This window comes from Mirounga leonina, unplaced genomic scaffold, assembly GCF_011800145.1.
Source record: "Mirounga leonina isolate KUSES-001 unplaced genomic scaffold, KU_Mleo_1.0 Mir_375, whole genome shotgun sequence".
NCBI classification, from domain to species: domain Eukaryota; kingdom Metazoa; phylum Chordata; class Mammalia; order Carnivora; family Phocidae; genus Mirounga; species Mirounga leonina.
Genome location: NW_023270717.1, coordinates 1,097,362 through 1,117,384, shown reverse-complemented (window position 1 = coordinate 1,117,384; position 20,023 = coordinate 1,097,362).

Sequence of the window (20,023 nt, the reverse complement as noted above, 5' to 3'; positions counted from 1 at the left end):
TCCCTCTCCGGGGTCTCTCATTCTCCAGGAGGCTGGAGCAGACCTCTATGGGGGTGGCTTCTGGGAGAGCAGAAGCTACGAGTCCCTGAGGCTGAGACCCAGAACCACTCAACGTTCTTCTACCACGCTCTCCACCACATCTCCAGCAGTGCAAGGAGCCCCCAGCTCCTGGTGGAAGGAGTTGCAAAGAATGTATGGCCAGGAGATTAGCAACCCTCAGGACAGGGAGCTCGGGGTCAGGTGGGCTTCAGGCGCCTGGCCAGCAGCGCAGGGACACCAGCAGATGCCCTGCTCCTTCTTCCCTCTGCCCTGCGTCCTCTACGCGGGTACCACACTCAGCCTGGGGGGCGATGGAGGTCTGTCGCTGCTCCAGCATCACATCCAGATGCAACAGCACCCAGAGATTCAGGAGTCACTGCTGCCTCTCTCCTGGGGGGAGGCAGATTCCCCAGAGTCCTTGCAGTGCGTGGCCCCGCCCCGTGCGCCCTTGGTCAGAGCCGGGCACGTGCCCACCTCTCCCGGTCCTGGCAAGAGGAAATCGGGCCCCTCACTGCGGCAAGGGGAGAGGTTGGCTTCCCCAGACAAAGCCAGGTCCCTTGGGCAGGAGGGTCAGATGGACACAGGGGAACCATCTTACCCCCCGCCCCCATGAGTCTCTGCTGGAAGCTTTCATTCAATCACTCATGGTCAAAATCAGGCCTCAGGCTCGGGTGATCTGTCGAAGGCAGAAGGCAAGGTCTGTAGGGACAGTTAGAATCTGATGGACGTTGTGCTCTCCCAAATTAATGCTACACATATCCGAGAGAGAGAAGTTCTAGTTTTCCTAGAAAAATCCCCATTTAGCTTCAAGAGTTGTAAATTTTAATTTAATCTGACAGCCCCTACCATCTCTGGCTCTAAGGAGGCCCCAGGCACCCGCCTGCCTTCCAGTATTATCCGTGATTGATGCAGAGCTAATTGTCTCCCAAATCACATTTGTACAACGGGGTGGAAGTTATTTGCGGTGTGGAGGCCAGTGTTCTTTTAGCTCCAATCTGTGCACGTGGGAGGCTCATCATCAGGACGGCTACAGCTACGACTCTGAAACTCAGAGTCGGTCGCTACAGAAGGTGACCTTCATGTGCAAAAAAGCGAATTTAAATCATGCAACCCACGAGATTTATGTTAAAATTCTGGGATCAGTAAACTTTGGGCATATGTTCCAGCAACAGGTCAACAGAGACCCGATGCCCAAGAGAACGAAGTGTGTGTCCTAGAGACACCTGGGCACAAATGGTCCCAGCAGCACTGCCCACGAGAGCTGGAGGCGGAAAACACACACATGTCCACCAACAGGTCACAGACACAGAACGTGGCCCACCCATGCAGTGGGACATTCCTCGGCCATGAGAAGGAACGAAGCGTTGGCTCATGCCACAACGTGGATGAGCCTTGAAAACGTGGTCCTCTGTGAGCAAAGCTGGACACAAAGGGCCACATCGTGTATGAGTCTGCTTACGCGAAATGTCCAGAATACAGAAATGTGTGTAGATCAGTGTTTTCCTCGAGTGGAGCCACGAGACGGGCCTCCTACCTGGAGGAGTAGGGAGCAACAACTCACGGGTGTGGGGTCCCTCATCAGGGTGATGGAAATGTTCTAAAACTGACAGTGGTGATGTTTGCATATCTCTGTGAATATATGAAAACCACCGACTCGCCCACTTTAAATGGGCGGACAGCACAGTATGTGAGAACCATGTCTCAAAGCTGTTACAGAAATCCACAAAGTAGGACATACCTGGCTCCTACTTATGGGAGAAAGGGTATCACACATCTCCTGTGTTCCTTGTGCTCTCCTAGGCCCCCCAGAAAACTGGCCCACCATTGCCCAGACAGCTGGTGGGGTCACATCTGGATGCCCCGATGACTATCTGCAGGGTTGGGGACCCTGGCCTCCACGTCCCCTTGCAGCACCGGCCCAATGTAGCTGCAGGGCTTCTGCCCGGTGCACCCTGCTGGTCTCCCACTGGGACCCTTCCGTGGTCCCCACGAGGGCCAAGCTCCTGTCCTTAGGCACAAACGTGATCACCTCCCTGCTTGCGTCTCGGTGACCTCTGCTTGTGGAAGACATGGAAAGACCAAGGACAGGACACTCTGGGAGAGACCCTGACTGGGGGGTCTGCTCCACCTTCATCAGATGATGTCCCTTTGCAGCTGGGAACTGGGGGGCGTGGCATCAGGAAGTGCATAGCCACTGTGTAGGGGACGGCCCTGGGGGACCTGTGTCCCTGCTTGCTGATGTGCACGTCCCTGTGCCCCCACCCTATAGGCACTTGCTCGACAACAGAACACAGTGCAGATCTTGACCACCTACACAGTTATGTCCTCATGTTACACGGAATGGGAGACCCCATCCCTCACGCACACACACACTCCCACTGTCTGGGTTTAGGGATGCAGGGTCATGTTGAAGAACCCTCATAGTAAGAAATGGAAGGTGGCCTCTAGGACCCAAGGCGGTCTCTGGCCAACAGCCAGCGAGAAACTGTGGCCTCAGTCCTACAACCACAAGGAACTGAATCCGCAATGAGTCAAGTCAGCAGAGCATCAGATCTTTCCACAGTCAGGCCACAGATGAGACCACAGCCCACTGACCCCTTGCTTATACCACGTAAGACCCTCGGCAGAGGATTCGGCCACGCCATCCAGACTCATGGCCTGCAGAAGCTATGAGATGATAAATGTGGACACCGGGAGATTAGTTTACAGAGCAGTAGCCAACCAATCAGACACTTGTTCAAATCTCGACTTCTCTGTGAAGCCAGATCTGACCCCCAAATCAGCTCGGCCATGTCCCCTTCCTCTTACCTCTGTGCACCAAAGCCCCGATGGCCCCTTTGCTCTGTGTTCAAGTGTGTGTCCCCTCCTGAGTGACCGTGCAATTTGTGGATTAGTTTTGCTGCTCACTCTGTCCCCCCCAAGTTGGTCTGTGAGCTCCATGGGGGCAAGAATTTTCCCTTGCTTGACACCAACGTGACCCAAGGGCCCAGCAGTGCTGGGCATGTGATGGGTACTCAGTAATCTCTTGTCAAGGGAGGCCTGGGTAGACCAGCTCACCGTTCGCACAAGGCCCACATTCCGTGGTTCTCCGTGTACTCGTGTCCCGTCCAGCTACACAGGCTGGCTGCCTCCACAAGCCCAGGGCTGTGCTGCTGGCCCAGGCCCGCCTCCTCCCTCCCTGGCATCAGCAGGGGCCACAAGGCTTCTCAGGTGCAGCCACGCCCAGCTCTGTCCCCACCACGCTCACACCTCCGGTTTAGGCAAGTCCCACCAGGCTCACCAGCACCTCCCACCCACTCACTCCCTTCCTCTGTGGCAGAGTTAGCACTCGAGGTGGATCTGAGGCCTTCCTGTTAATTTTTATTATACCCACTCCTGTCGTGAATACACATTTTTCAAAGAGGACAAAGGCCCTAGACTAGTAGCTGCTACCTCTGAGTCATCGCCCTGCTCTGGATCCTCACCCGCTCACCTCCAGGACGGTGCTGTGGTTAGCATACTTCTGTGCTCTCCAGACGAGAAGGCAGAGGTCGTGGGGGCCTCAGAGCTGCAGCGTGGCAGGGCCAGGACCAAACCCACTTCACTGCTCTGCGGACAGCGAGCTCTTAACCTCCGCATTCCACCACACCGTGTGGGGGCACCTTCTTACAGCCGCTCCACCCCTGACCCAGGACGGCCCACCTCCCTATGCAGGCCTGGTGTCCAGTCCTGCCACTGCACATCTGGGGCCCATGAACACAACCCATGGTGCAGGTGTCCTGTGAGCAAAGTGCGCTCCTCCCTGAGATCCTGTCCAAACACTGTCCAGGTCCGGAGTCTCCTTGCCAGCAAGTTTCCTCAGAGACACACTCCGTGGGTTCCATCCTCAGGGTGGATGCCTGCAGAGGTGCGGAGATGTGGCAGCCACTTTGGGGCACTGAGGTAGCCTTGTCTCCCACCAGCAACAGTGCAGAGGCTGGGGTGGGGCAGGGAGGAGAGTTTGTTCTTCCCCAGTGCTCGCTCTCTGGGAGCACCTGAGTCTCTGCCTCCCGATGGGTCCACCTGCGCTGGTGCATTCGGCTCCGGAAGGTGAGGCCTGGCGCTCTGTCGGTCTCTGTCTCAGCATGGCGCCTCTGCTTGGTAAGCCTTGTTCTGTGGAGCTGAGAGTCCAGGGAGGCGCAGAGGGGGACGTGGGGAGCAGACTCGTTCCTGAGCACCTGCTGTATTTCCAGGGCTGTTGGCGGCCTCCCGTGCTCTTGCCTTTGCGCGTCTCCAGAGCTCCGAGAGCCCCTGGTACCCCCACTTCCGGCAGAAGCCCCTTCTCCAGACATAGGGGAGAAGCAGTGGAGCTGACATCGCAGATGCTGGTAAGGCAAAGCCTCTCAGGATGTCAGTCCAGGAGGCCAGGGGGCCCAGCACATCCCCCGCGTGACACACTGGTGCCTGGATGGACCCCGTCCTGCTGCCGTGCATGTTCTCAGAGGTGAAGCCATGGGTGGGGACCCCACCTGGGGCTGGGCTTGCATGGCATGACCTCTACCCCCCCTTTCTTGAAAGCCCCTCACCCTCTGAAGGCACAGCTCTGTGTGTGCCCTCCCCCCTTTACGCAGGCTCCTCTCTTTGGGGATGGCCTCCCGTGCCCTCACCGGGACCGCGGTTACCCGCACGCGCCCTGAGAAGGGCAGGCAGGAGCGTGGCTGGTGCGCACACGGTCCGTCCCTTGGTGCTTGGGGAAACCGCTCCGCTCCTGGGTGGGAGGCTGCAGGGCCCTCATGAGGGGTGGGCGCAGGCGGGAGCTGCTCCCATGTCACCAACCACTGAGCTCCTGGCTGTGAGGTTAGGCAGCTTGCATGTCTCTCTTCTGTGTCTTCCGCATTAGAACACATGCTCCCAAGGGCATCGTTCCACATCTCAGTCTTCATCCAGCTCAGAGAAAATGCTAGAAGTAACCCCAGTAATTGTTATTCCCAGACTGAGCGGCCAAGGAACGCGTCGGTGGTGCCAGGCGGTGCGAGCCCCTGGGAGGGTGAGCCAGCGGAGTGCCGTCCCCGGGCTGGGAGGGCGGAGTGGGCAGGAGGAAGCACCTTCCTCCCCAAACCGCGCAGCCCCACCAGGCCTCCCTGTGGCCTCGTGTCCTTGAAGGGAGGACAGGCGAGTTGGGGGGGACCCTGATGACCCAGAGCGCAGAGGAGGGGCTGCGGCCCCACGGAGGCCACGCCCAGAGCAGGTGGACCTCCAGCCCCACGGGAGGAACCGTCACCGACTGTCACCGCCCTGTGGTGACGCTCCTGTGTACAACCCACGACCACACAGCGTCATCCGCGGTAAGGGAGCACTGAGGCCGGCCCGCCGTCCACGGGATGACCTGGTGGGGACCGTGTCGGCCCGTCCAGACCACAGGCCTGGCGGCTGGGACGCGTCCAGCAGCCTTTTTCGGAGGCACAAGAAACGTGTAAGGTTCCGCCACTCATTCTGCTTCACATAATTTAACTTAGGTTTAAAATTTAAAATAGAGAAGCCTCGGGGCACCCGGTCATGATCCCGGGGTCCTGGGGTCGAGCCCCGCGTCGGGCTCCCTGCTCCGCGGGAAGCCTGCTTCTCCCTCTCCCACTCCCCCTGCTTGTGTTCCCTCTCTCGCTGTGTCTCTTTCTGTCAGATAAATAAATAAAATCTTAAAAAAAAAAAGAAAGGAAATGACATAAGATGGTCATGTAAATCAGTAAGAATGAATGAAGAACCAAATTCAGGAACATGTAAAAAGTATTACTACCAAGATTATTGGGGTTTATCCCATTGGAATGCAAAGTTGGTTTAGTGTCCAAAACTCATTTAATGCAATACACAATTGACAGAATAGAGGGTAAAAACCACAGGATTGTCACAATGACTGCAGAAAAGACATTTGACTAAAGTTAATGCCTATCACAATAAATACTCTCAACCTGCTTGTGTTCCCCCTCTCGCTGTGTCTCTCTCTGTCAAATAAATAAATAAAAATCTTTTTAAAAAAATAAAATATAAAGCCTTCTTTTTCCCCGTATTAAGGGGCAAATGTTTGCTCCCTCTGGTCTGCAGCCAGGACCGCGGCTGCCCCCCACCTCACGGCAGCGCAAGCGCCGTCCCGCCTCGCACCAGCCCAGAGCCAGGCGCGCGGCCGCCTCCCGTGAAAGTCACAAAGTAATTAGGCTGTGAGTGATTTCCCTGCGACGTTATGGATCAAAAGAAAGTGACAGGAGGACGAATATGCTCCGGGGGCCCCTCCTCCCGCCCAGCGATGCCACCAAAACCGCGTGTCTGCATGAGGGGCCACACACGTGTCGACGTGCTTTTCTTCCTCTTCCTGCTGTCGGACCAGCGAGCAGGGACTGATCCCCGGCCAAGCCACGTGTCCAGCGATGCGGGGGCCCCACCGGGAAGCCAGGAACGCTCTCCCAGACACACCCTCCTCTGCCCGGTTTGGGTACAAACTGCAGGAAATCATACATACGGGTTTCAAAACCCGGCAGAAGTGAGCCCCTCATCGGCTGCCAGTGACGGTCTGGGGACAGCCACGGCTCAGCCACACGGGCACAAAAGTTCAGGGGAGCTGGGCCCCCAGCCATGGACCTGCCTGCCCACGGGAGCCAGGGGCCGCCTCCACGTGAAGACAGGGATGGTGTGGGCTCACCTGCAGGAGGGACCCCGTGCCTGGCCTGATCCCCTTTCCTGCTGTGACCTGGGCACACACCAGCTCGCTGTGCAGAAACTTCCACACCCATGAAACCACGCGGAACCAGGCTGGCTCCCCGCTCACACCCCGCAGACCCCGGCAGACAGGCGGCTGCTCCCAGGTGCCCCTCACAGCTCAGGCTCCCCTGACTTGGGGCTCTGCCCCCATTAGGGCCCGAAGGTCCTCTCTCCTAGGGGAAAGGGGAAAGGGCAGCCGAGGCCCCTCAAACACAGACGTGGCGGGTGACGGGACACTGCGGACCGCATAGCCCAGTGTCCACCAGCTCATGACCACGAGTCACAAGTGCGCAGAAGGTGGAAAGCGGCTACAACCGTGGACACGGCACCACCCTGCCCAAGTCAGAGCAGCTGAGCGTTTGGGAGAAGCTGGCCCAGCCCCTTATGTCCCTGAGACACCTGGTGACCCTCGAGGGCCCAACCAGCTGGACCAGGTGCCACTGGGTTCAGCCAGAACATTCTAACAGGACCCCACGGAGGCGCTGGTCTTCAGACGTGGGTCCAAGCCCAGCATGACTTCAGTTAGTTCCCTCTGACCGGCGCCCACCGGATGCTGCAACCGTCCGAGTCCACGAGCTTCCACCGCTTTCCCGGGGCCCCTCGGCAAGTTGGCCTCCGCTCTCCCTGACCCTGAGCCTGGCTGTCGGGGGCGGGCCCCAACCTCGGCCCCTGTCCGCTGCCCTCTGGAAACTTCCGGAAGGTGGGAGCTCCCCCTGCACCGCAGTCTCTCCAGAGGTGGGGCGTGCAGTGCTGCTCCCAGGAGGAATTCAGAGGGCAGTTTGGGATTGTCCCAGAAGACAGAGGGTGGCACTGGCCAACTGTGGGGTGTCGGGGGCAGATGGTGGGACTCAGGCGCCGGCGGGTAGGCCTCTCCCGGATCACTGCCCGAGCCACGTGCGGAGGAGAAAATCCAAGGGAGACATCATGGAAAAGAAAAGCCAACAGATGGTAGCTTTCCTAAAACGAAAACAAAACTGGTCATTCTCTGCCTTTAACAAACCAAAGTTTATTTCTCTGTCTAAAGTAAGAAAAATAAGAAATTATAAAGTTCCAAAAGTGCCTTTCATTTTGGATGCATAGTATAAGTTCCTTTTGAATTTTAACCATTTCAAGGTAAAAAAAAAAAAATCTCATACCATTGATGCTTAGGGTCCGTGCCGTTCATGGAGCAGAGCAGAGGCCAAAGTTCAGATGCTGGTGACCGGCTGCTTTCTGCACTAGGGGCCAGGTCTTCCCCCCTGAGTGCTCAGCTCTGTGCAGACACCTGGGCCTGCATCCCCACAACCGGCACGGCTCTCCCCAGCAGACAACGAGGGCCCATTCGGGTGGACGGGCCTGGGGCCAAGACCCTGCTCAGTCTGGGGCAGGGTCTGTGGAGGACCAGTGCACAGTGGGACCAAGGATCGGGGACAGTGGTCCCTGTGTTGGCCACTGGACACAGAAGGGCAGCACCTCCAGCCCCGTCATGGGCTGAATTGTGTCCCTGAGGATCTGTGCGTGGAAGCCCTAAACCCAGGACCACAGAACATGACCGGACTTAGAAACAGGGTCACTGCAGGGGGATTACAAAGATGAGGTCATCTTGCCATAGGGTGGGCCCCCACCCAAAAGGACTGGTGTTATTATAGAAAGGGAGAACATGGAGGCGTGGATGAAGGCAAGATTGGCATCACTCCTACGTGCCAAGGAGCGAGGCCCAGAGCAGATTCTCCTTCCAGGCCCCAGAAGGCACCAACCCCACGGGCCCTATGATCCCAGACTTCCAGGTCCCAGGTGGTGAGAGGATAAATTTCTGTTGTTTGGGCAGCCCCGTCTGTGGGGCTTTGCAGTGGCAGCCCCAGAACATGGACACAGACACATCCGTGGCCACCACGATGGGCATCCAATGCAGACGGGGTAAGGCCTGCCCACCACGTCATCCCCCACCCCAGGCCCCAGCCTACGCTCTGCAACAAAACGAAGTTGCTGAGGTCAGCAGCTCCTTCTGCAGAGCAGACAGCCCCAGCCTGGCCCCCAGGGCACTGCCCATTTCAGCCACACAGCATTCTTCAGGTTTGGCACCCTGACCTGATCATGAATGTGTTGTTCATTTTGCTGTGGGGTCTCTCAGGTGAGCCGACCGGCTGGACCCGTCAGGAGACCCAGTGCCCACGTGTGGCCATCACCCTGGACAAGTGCCCAGACCAGCCCCTCTGACCACTGGAGGCTCAGCCCCAATCCCACACAGTGGTGCCTGCCTCCCTGTCTGCATCTGACCCAAAGCCTTGGCCAGCCAACCTCCTACATTTAAGTCCTGTCCCCTGTGCACTGCCCAGAACTTCCACCAGAACGTTGGCTGGAAGTGGTAAAAGCAGAAATCCCAGCATCACCCCCGGTCTTAGAGGGGATGTGTTCAATGTTTCAAGCTGACGACAACACTGGCTGGAGGTTTCCCACAGATGCCCCTTATTGGAGTGAGAAAATCCTCTCCTATTCCCAACTTTCTGGGAGTTTTTATCATGAATGGGTATCAAACTCTGTCAGATTGCTTTTTCTACATCTACTGAGGTCATTGGGTTGTTCTGCTTTATTTTGCAATGTGGGGAATGACACTGATTGATTCTGAACGTTCAAGCAAGCTCACTCTCCTGGATGCACCCCACTGGTCACGGTATAATGTTTCGTGTCACTGGAGTTGGATCTATTCGTCGAAGCATTTCTGTACCTGTGCTCATTGGAGATACTGGCCTCTAATTTGCTTTCTTGTTTTTTGTTTGTTTGCTTGTTTATTTTTGTTTTTTTATGTTCAATCAGCCAACATATCGTACATCATTAGTTTTTGATGTAGTATAATTTGCTTTCTTGTTAAGTGCCTCTCGCGGTTTGGTGTCCAATGAGTTGGAAGTATTCCCTTCATTTTCTGGAAAGGGTAGTACACATTTGACATTGTTTGTTCCTTGAACATGTGATAGAATTCTCCAGCAAAGTCATCTGGGGTTGGATTGTTCTTTGCAGGTACAATTTTTTATTTCTTTGATTTTTACAAGTTCAATTTCTTGCAATGATATAGGATGATTTAAATTTTCTATTTTTAGAACAGATCAATGAAATGAAGAGTTGGTTCTTTGAAAAATTTAATGAAATTGATAAACCTCTAGCCAGACTTATCAAAAAGAAAAGAGAAAGGACCCAAATAAATAAAATCACAAATGAAAGAGGAGAAATAACAATGAACACCACAGAAATACAAACAATTATAGGAGAATATTATGAAAAGCTATATGCTAACAAATTGGACAACCTGGAAGAAATGGATAAATTCCTAGAAACATGTAAACTACCAACACTGAACCAAGAAGAAATAGAAAACTTGAACAGACCAATAACCAACAAAATTGAATCAGTAATCAAAAATCTCCCAACAAACAATAGCCCAGGGCCAGATGGCTTCACACGTGGATTCTACCAAACATTTAAAGAAAAGTTAATACTGGGGCACCGGCCTCCTGGGATCAAGTCCTGCATCCAGCTCCCTGCTCAGCAGGGAGTCTGATTCTCCCTTTCCCTTTGCCCCTCCCCCTGCTTGTGCTCTTTCTCTTTCAAATAAATAAATAAAATCTTTTTAAAAAAAGATGTAATACCTATTCTTCTCAAACTGTTCCAAAAAACAGAAATGGAAGGATAATTTCCAAATTCATTCTATGAGGCCAGCACCACCCTGATTCCAAAACCAAGGGCCCCACTAAAGAAGAGAATTACAGACCAATATTCCTGATGAACATGGATGCAAAAATTCTCAACAAAATACCAGCAAACTGAATCTAACAGCACATTAAAAGAATCATTCTCCATGATCAAGTGAGATTTATTCCTGGGTTCCAGGAGTGGTTCAGTATTTGCAAAGCAACATGACACACCACATTAATAAAAGAAAGGATAAGAACCATATGATGCAGAAAAAGCATTTGACAAAGTACAACATCCATTCATGATAAAAACCCTCAACAATGTAGGTTTATTTTTTTTAAAGATTTTATTTATTCAAGAGAGAGAGCGGGTGAGTGAGAAAGCATAAGCAGGGGGAACAGAGAGGTAGAGGGAAGGCAGACACTTAGCTGTCTGAGCCACCCAGGCACCCCAAAAATGTAGGTTTAAAGGGAACATACTTCAACATCATAAAGGCCATCTATGAAAACCCCACAGCTAATAACATCCTCAATAGGGAAAAACTGAGAGCTTTACTTCTAAGGTCAGGAACACAACAGGGATGCCCACTCTTGCCACTGTTGTCCAGCATAGTACTGGAAGTCCTAAGCTCAGCAATCAGACAAGAAAAGGAAATAAAAGCCATCCAAATCAGTAAAGAAGAAGTCAAACTGTCACTATTTACCGATGACATGATACTAGGCTGGCTCAGTTAATAGAGCATGTGACTCTTGATCTCAGGGTCATGATTTTTAGCCTCATGTTAGGTAGAGATTACTAAAAAATTAAATTTAAAAAAAAATTTAAAGAGAAAGAAAAGCCAAAGACTCCATCCAAAAACTGCTGGAGCTGATACATGAATTCAGTAAAGTCACAGGATACATACCAATGTACAGAAATCTGTTGCATTTCTATACCCCAATAATGAATCAGCAGAAAGAGAAATCAAGGAATCGATCCCATTTATAACTGCACCAAAACCATAAGATACCGAGGAATAAACCTAACCAAAGAGGTGAAAGACTTGTACTCTGAAAACTACAGAACACTTAGGAAAGAAGTTGAAGAGGACACAAAGAAATGGAAAAATATTCCAGGCTCATGGACTGGAAGAACAAATATTGTTAAGATGTCTATATTCCCCAAAGCAATCTACACACTTAATGCAATCCCTATCAAAGTATGAACTGTTCGCAGAGCTAGAACAAAGAATCCTAAAATTTGTATGGAGCCACAAAAGACCCCAAAGAGCTAAAGCAATCCTGAAAAAGGAAAGCAAAGCTGGAGGTATCATGATTCCAGACTTCAGACTATATTACAAAGCTGTAGTCATCAAGACAATTGGTACTGGCACAAAAATAGACATATATGTCAATGGAACAGAATAGAGAACCCAAAATGAACCCACAAGTATGTAGTCAATCAATCTTCGACAAAAGAATAAATATCCAATGGAAAAAAGATAACCTCTTCAACAAATAGTGTTGGGAAAACTGGACAGCGACATACAAAAGAATGAAACTGGACCACTTTCTTACACCATACACAAAAATAAAATCAAAATAAATTAAAGGCCTAAATGTGCGACGGGAAACCATAAAAATTCTAAAAGAGAGGACAGGCAGTAATTTCTTTGACATCAACCATAACAATATCTTTCTAGATATGTCTCCTGAGGCAAGGGAAACAAAAGCAAAAAATAAACTATTGGGACTTCATCCAAATAAAAAGCTTCTGCACAGGGAAGGAAACAATCAACAAAACTAAAAGACAACATACCGAATGGAAGAAGATATTTCAAATGACATACCTGATAAAGGATTAGTATCCAAAATATGTAAAGAACTTACCAAACTCAGCACCCCCAAAAATAATCTAATTTAAAAATTGGCAGAAAACATGAACAGACATTTCTCCAAAGAAGACATCCAGATGACCAACAGACACATGAAAAAATGCTCAACATCACTCACCATCAGGGAAATGAAAATCAAACCACAATGGGATACCACCTCACACCAATCAGAATGGCTAAAATCAACAATTCAGGAAACAACAGGTGTTGGCGAGGATGTGGAGAAAGGGGAACCCTCCTACACTGTTGGTGGGAATGCAAGCTGGTGCTGCCACCCTGGAAAACAGTATGGAGGTTCCTCAAGAAGTTAAATATAAAACTACACTCTGATCTAGCAATTGCACTAGTAGGTATTTACCCAAAGTATATAAAAATACTAATTCGAAGGGATATATGCACCCCAATGTTTATAGCAGCATTATCAACAATGGCCAAATGATGGAAAGAGCCCAGATTGTCCATTGACAGATGAACAGATAAAGGAGATGTGGTGTATATATACAATGAAATATGACTCAGCCATAAAAAAGAAAAATCTTGCCATTTGCAACACCATGAATGGAACTAGAATATATTGTGCTAAGCAAAATAAGTCAGAGAAACACAAATACTATATGATTTCACTCATATGTGGATTTAAGAAACAAAACAAATGAGCAAAGGAAAAAGAAGAGAAAGAGAGACAAACCAAGAAACAGACTCCTAACACAGAGAACACACTGATGGTCACCAGAGGGCAGGTGGGTGGGGGATGGGGGAAATAGGTGATGGGGATGAAGGAGGGCACTTGTCATGATGAGCACCAGGTGGTATAGTAAGTGTTGAATCACTATATTCTACACCTGAAACTAATATTACACTGTATGTTAACTATACTGGAATTTAAATGAAACCTTTTTTAAGTATAAATCTTTTTTTTTCCTTGTAAAAAGCTTGGCTGGAGCAGAGCCAGCAAGAATGAAGACAGCACCCAGTGACATCAGCAGGGGACCCAGGAGACACGAGCAGGGCCCAGGTCTACATAGGAAACGCTCATATCAGGATGAAAGTAACATTTGACATACTTCGAAATTTCTTAATTTAGGTAACACCAAATTCGGGGACAGAAAAATGTGCAATTGCTGAAAATGCCTACCTTGATATCAATTCTCCATTTACAACTTAAGTCTAGAGACATGACTTGAAGGGCTATAACATTATTAGTGCCTGGGTGACACCTTGATCCACGATATTTTAGCCTGGAGCAGGGATTTTATTGCTGCATTATAAAGTCTTTAAAAATAGTGTTTCTCATAGATGTACTTGACAGGAGCTACAAAATTTCCATGCACATAATTATGCTCTCAGAGGCTGGGGGGATGAGGCACAACACAGTTAGGGGGCAGTTATTTTCTATGTTGCTGTTTTTATTGCTCTTTAAATAAATGTTTATGTAGCTCCTCAAGTCAGTTCCCAGGCAAATGCTCATGCTTTTAGCTACAGAAGGTATTCCATAAAAATCAGGATACAGGCAATGGGGCCAGGTCACTGCTGGGTCAGGACAAGGCACTCTTACCCTGCCTGCTATTAGCCCCAGTGGTACCGTCGGTGGCACTTCTGTGCTCAGGAAAGCCAGACATTTGGGAGACGATATGTCCATGATGGGGCAGTGAGTTGTTAAAACGTATGCCTAGACCCAGTGAAGGGAACTAAATGCCTTCTCACCATCCTGTACGAGCCGAAAATGACTTTGATTTTGTCACAAGTGGAATTTGACATTTATTGGGTCCCAGTGTGGAATTAGAAGCCCATTACTGTTATTAATTTTGAGATGTGTTTGTCTCTCTTCCGTGGCCCCTACGGGGTCCCTAGTTTTCTCAAGATCTGTCTGTGTCCTACTACCCAAAACATACATTCCTAGCATTATTGCCAGCATTACACCATCATCTCCACCACCATCATCACCACCATCATCATCTCCACCATCACCATCATCTCCACCATCACCATCATCACCACCACCATCATCACCACCATCATCATCACCATCATCACCATCATCTCCACCATCCTCACCATCATCACCACCATCATCACCATCATCACCATCATCTCCACCATCCTCACCATCATCCCCACCACCATCACCATCATCACCACCATCACCATCATCATCACCATCATCTCCACCATCACCAGCAGTGCCCTCACCACCGTCTTTATCACCATCTTATGGGGATTATAGCCACAATGGCTCATTTTGTTGGAGATCTTGCTAGGGGCTTTTACATATGACACCTTTCAATCTACACACAGACCGTGATGATGGTGAGAATGAGGGACCAGGTATACAGTAGGCTGAGGTATGAAGCTTTTGCCAGGATAAGTTTGTCCAGCCTGGGAGTCCTTGGAAGCTAAAATCATGCAGGAAACCAAGTTTGCCTTCTGCCAGTTTTTCCCTCATTTAAACCACACACTGTTCCCCTGACTGCCCACTGATTTCACCAAACACTGGCGAAGCAATCGCTAAGTGCCAGGGACTATCTAACCACGCTCTACTTCATGCCTCAGCGCACACCAGCCAGGAGCTCCCAAAGCAGAAAGTTTCAAGATGCAGGCATCTTAAAGTTCAACTTCCCACCTCATTGTGCCTGAGGCAAAAACGGGGGGCCTGTGGGGACTCTGGGGCCTGGCCAGTCTCTGGGGAGTTCAGCCAAGCACACAAGACCAATGAACCCCCATCTATGTGCACCCTCACCCTGGCTCCAACGTACCACCTACATGGATCTCCCTGGTGGTCTCCATAGCCTGGCAAGGACTGTTCGATCTGGCATGACTTCAGCTCGACCCCAGGCTCATGGAGCCCCCCAAGAGCAGTGTGCCTGCCGGGTTCTGCCAGAGATAGAGGGGAAAATGAAAGTACAGTCCTGGTCTAAGGGATTTTGTAATTTGGTTGGTGAAACAAGACATCCCTGCATGAAAGCTTAAGGCCTCATGAGACCAGCATGAATGAAGCCACAGGCAGGCCACGAAACACTGCCAAGTGGCAGTGGTCCTGCACCCCACTTCTGCATGAGCTCCCGTCTAAACCCCACCCTGATTCTGGAGACCGTAGGCGCATCTGCAGCCCCCCACCCCCAACCCCGCAGCATGGGCCTCACTCCGAGCTCCCTTCCTCCCAAAGCTCCATGGCTGGGCATCAACACAGGGACTTGAGCACATCACACATGCAAGGCCAGCTGCGCACTGACGTGCTCCAGGCCCCGTCTCCCAGCATCCTCCTGGGACCCGGGGCCAGTTGCCAGTGAGTCATGTGGGTGGGCACGGCAGGGTCGCCGTCCACGGAAGCACAGGGGAGCCACACACCAATCCGCCTGTTTCTCCTGCCGTTGGGCATGACTGAGAGGCTGTCTGTTGACACAGAGGAAGCAGGACGTGGACACCCCAGAGGCGGGCAGTGGCCCTGGGCAGTCCCCCACCCTTAGCTGGCCCTCTGTGGACAAGAACCCAGCACACTGTCACTCTACCACTCCTGGGAGTCTCTACCCCAGTCCAGGCCAGGCTCACCCTCCACAACCCCGCTCTGGTTAGCTTTGGGCTCCAGGCAGGACCACCGCCGCGGGCTCTCTCCTGGCCCCCTCCTGAGGGAGCCATGGGGTGTGTCCCTCCTCACAGCCTGGATGCCCAGGACAAGCCCAGCAGAGATAAGTTGCAGGCGGCACCTCCAGGCCAGCTCCCCAGGCCCTTTCCTGTTTGCAGACCTGCCTGGATGGACGTTTCCAGGAGACCCCAGCAGGTCCTCAGAGCCATGTCTCACCTCCAGCCTCACAGAGAGCACCGTGGGACAGGACATGCCCGAATCGTCCACGCCATCAGACACAGCCCAGAGCCCCACGTGTTTGGGTGCTGGCTCTGAGAAGGGCCCCGTCACCCGCAGGGCACACGCCCGGCCAAGAGCACACGGGGGTTCCAGGGAGCCCTGTCTCCCCCACCCCTGCGCCCACCAGCCCTCACGGGGATGCAACTGACAGAAAGGCCGTGGGCCACGGCACACAGGGCACAGTGACACAGGACGGCCGCCCTGGGTGGTGTGGGAGGGAGGGGCAGCCTCCGCTCCCTTTGCCTGGGTCCCCTGTGGTCAGCAGCGCTTCTGAGGCCCACCATCACCAGAGGCTCCCTGGGTCAGGGAGGCCAAGCCCGAGGTCCAGGGCCTGGAGGCCTGACAGACGGAGTCCCAGAGTCAAGGCTGTGGGCGGCAGGCGGCGGCCAGTCCCCTCCCAGAGTGGGCCCCGTGCTTCCGGCGGGGCAGGGGTCCCTGGGATGGGAGAGGTCCTGCGAGTGAGGAGCAGGGAGGTCAAGCAGGCAGAGGTCTCAGTCCCCATCACCTTTCCCTAGTGTACTCCAGCAGACTCTTATTAGGCACCCACTGTATACCAGGTCCCCCTTCGGCACTGAGGACCCAGAGTGGCAGGGCAGATCCCAGAACCAGGACAGAACTTCTGCCTGGATGTGGACAGGCAGGTAGAGCCACCCCCAGGCGGGTAGCCGGGCTGAGTCAGGCCTTTCCTCCAGAGCAGAGACCGACGGAGGTCGGGACCCGGGCAGGCAGATCATCACCGAGCTCACGGGACTGAGACTTCCCTCTCCTGGGGCCTCCAGGCCCCAAGAGCCTCCCAAGGAGCTTCAAGGTGGACGTGGCCAGTGTGAGCTGATAAATGTGTTTCTTCCTTAAATTTTATGAACTACATTCCCCTTTGATTTAAGCACTAAGAAATTATTTAAAGTTTCAATAAAACAAAAAGGTTTCTGAGGTCAGAAATGAGGCGTGTCGAGCTAATGAAGTGGAACGTGGAGCTGTTCCTGGCTCCCTGCACACAGAGGAAGGCTGGGGGCCAGCAGGGCTGCTGGGCTCGGTGCAAAAGGGGTGGGATGCCAGGGACACTGGACTCGGAGGGGACGGAGGGGACCGAGGGGACACCCAGCTTGGGCAGATGGTGGGGACTCCAGGGACACCTGGCTCCATAGGGACAGGGTCTCCTCCATGTAAGCTCTAGAAGCAGCCCCTTGGGGCTTGGGTGGGGCCTACTGGGTGGTTGGCCTGGGGTGCGGGGACATGAGCGGGATGCCCCTTCAGCCACAGCTAGCAAGACCTGGGTCTGCCTCGGGCGCTGGGTGGCAGGGGGACCGGTTACATGGCACACAAGGTCATTGTTGTAACACTGCTCAAACTTCTCCTGTATCTTCTCACTTAAACCTCTAAAGGCCTTTCGGTGGCCTGCAGGTCCTGCAGGGTGTGGCCCTCAGTCTCATCGCCCTGTGATGTCACGCTCGGCTGGCCGTAGGTGACCACAAGGAGGCAAGGACACTCCCGGTCAAGCCCTTTCTCTTCTGCTCCCTCATGGATGCACGTGGGCAGGTCACTGACCGGGGGCCATCCTGGCCGCCTGTCTGCACAGCATGGCCACACCCCATCTTCCCCTGCTCCTCCTTCCATGACGGCCATTGCTCCCCAAGGGCTGATGTGCTTACGGCTGTGGCCACCTCCCGGCGGGCGGTGTTCTCCTCTCCGTTCGGCGCTCCATCCCCGCACCCAGAACAGTGCTCGTGCCCAGAAAGCCCTCAGAATCTATTTACTGACCACCTGAAAGAAAGACTCAGCCCCTCCGCAGGCCAAGGGGAGCGGGGGGCGCTGGGACCTCCACCCCCGACCCGCCCTCCGTGTCAGGCTCAGCTGCTCCTCCCGAGGGGAAACCACCCCAGGAACCCCCTTCTCCACGGCAATTGTAATTAAAGCTCTTTCAAACCATGAAGGTCAATCTCTCTGAAGTGGCCCTTTGGGCCTCTGCCTTCTTGCTCTGAAGCCCAAACCCTCTGGGCCCCCGACTCCATGCCAGGAGCCCCTTCTCTGGCGGAGGCCCCGCGTCACCCCGCCACCGACCTGCTCCATCCCCCACCCCCGCCCGAGAGCCCCGCCCTAACGCTCCCATCCAGGATCGACCCACGACATGCAGCAGCCTGGCCCGTGTGTCCACCTGCGCAGGGACGAGTCCCTTAAAGCGCGGCGATCGCGCCACCTCACACTCCCGCCCCCAGCGGGGTTCACTGACCGCGTGCGCTTCACCACTTAGTCCCGGAGCTGATCAGCCACAGACGGAGTTAGCAGAATGAGCGCGGCCTGGCAGCCTCCACCTGCCTGCGAGCCGGTTCACCTGCAACCTGCGGGAGACCCGGGGGCTCGCTCGGCTTCCCGGAGCCCGGGCTCCTCCTGCACGAAGTGGGAACGAGCATCTCAGGCTCGAGTGAAACCCAGTCAGGACACAGATGGAAACACACTGGGCAAGCTGTGAGGGACTATGCACACGCACACGCACACAGACACACACGCGCGCGGGCACACACACATGTGCGCACGCACACACAGCCTTCTACCTGATCGTCAGCATCGCTATTATAACCTCAGAGATCACAAGTCCAGGCCGGTAGGTCACTGAGGGACGCTGAATGCGCCAGAAACACACAGGAGCCGTTTTCTCCTGAAGAGACATGGAATTTGTTCTGTCTCCTGTTTCATCCAGAGAAGGGGTGGGACTGAGACATCACAGCTGGTCCACGGCCGGGAACAGAGAGCGCTCGCGGACAGCTGCTGCACCCACGGCCGATGCAAGTCTACTGGGACCAGCTTCCCCATCAATCATCTCCACCCTGCTGTCCCCCTCAGACCACCGTCCCTGTCAGTGTCCCCAGGCCCCAGGCACCAGCTGCCATCTGTCCCACCTGAGGACGCACAGGAGCGGCCTGGACACGGGTGGCCAGCTTTTTCAGGGGTGCAGGACCGGGGAGGGCCCAGATCTTCAGCCCCCTCTTCACCTAGTCCAGCTGTAACACGGGGAATAACCCTCACCCGGGACAGCTGAATACCAGCCCGGGAGGGATCCCCTCCTGAGCTCAGGTCATGCAGTGGAGTTACCTGACATGGCAAACGAGACTTTGCAGGTGGGATTAGCTTAGGACCTGAGATGCATGGAGGTCATGGATTATCTGGGTGGCTCAACATCATCCCAGAGTTCCCCAGGAGGGAAGCAGGAGGGTCAGCATTCAAGATGTGGCAGTGGAGCAGAGGTGGAGCAGAGGTGGCCTAGGGCAGCCCTGGACACTGGCAAGGCTGAGAAACCCCATCCTCATGCACCCCCTCCACACCCGGCCTCCCTCCCCCAGTGTCAGCTGGACTCTGCAGGTCCCCTGAGGGCAGCAACCCAGCCTGGGGCAGGAGGGGGAGTGAACCAGCGGCAGAAAGAGGCTGTGTCCCTGCAGGGGCCTGCATGGAGCTGAGCAGGCTAGAGGACAGAGTAGAGGATGAGGCAGCATGCTTGGCTATCTGGCCACCTGACTTCTGCGGGGGCTCAGAGGGCAGAGGGCTGAGAGGTGTCCAGTCCCAGCCGCCTTTGTGAAACTCTAGTAAGGAGAAGTTGCGGGCATTAAAATCACATCTTTGAAAAGAAGGCACCCAGAGTGCTAAATCCAAGAGGTCTAGCTTGGTCCAGCCCTACCACCTGTGGCTTCAGCCTCAGATGAGTCAGCTTATTTCCAGGTAGAGGTTCAGAGAAGGATGGAGCAGAACAAAAGCCACCTCTTCTCCCCTCACATGCTGTCCTCCCTCCATCCCACCTGTTCCTCCCCATCTCCCCACCTGTTCCTCCTCACCTGCCCACCTGTTCCTCCCCACCTACCACCTCCCACCTGCCCACCTGTTCCTCCTCACCT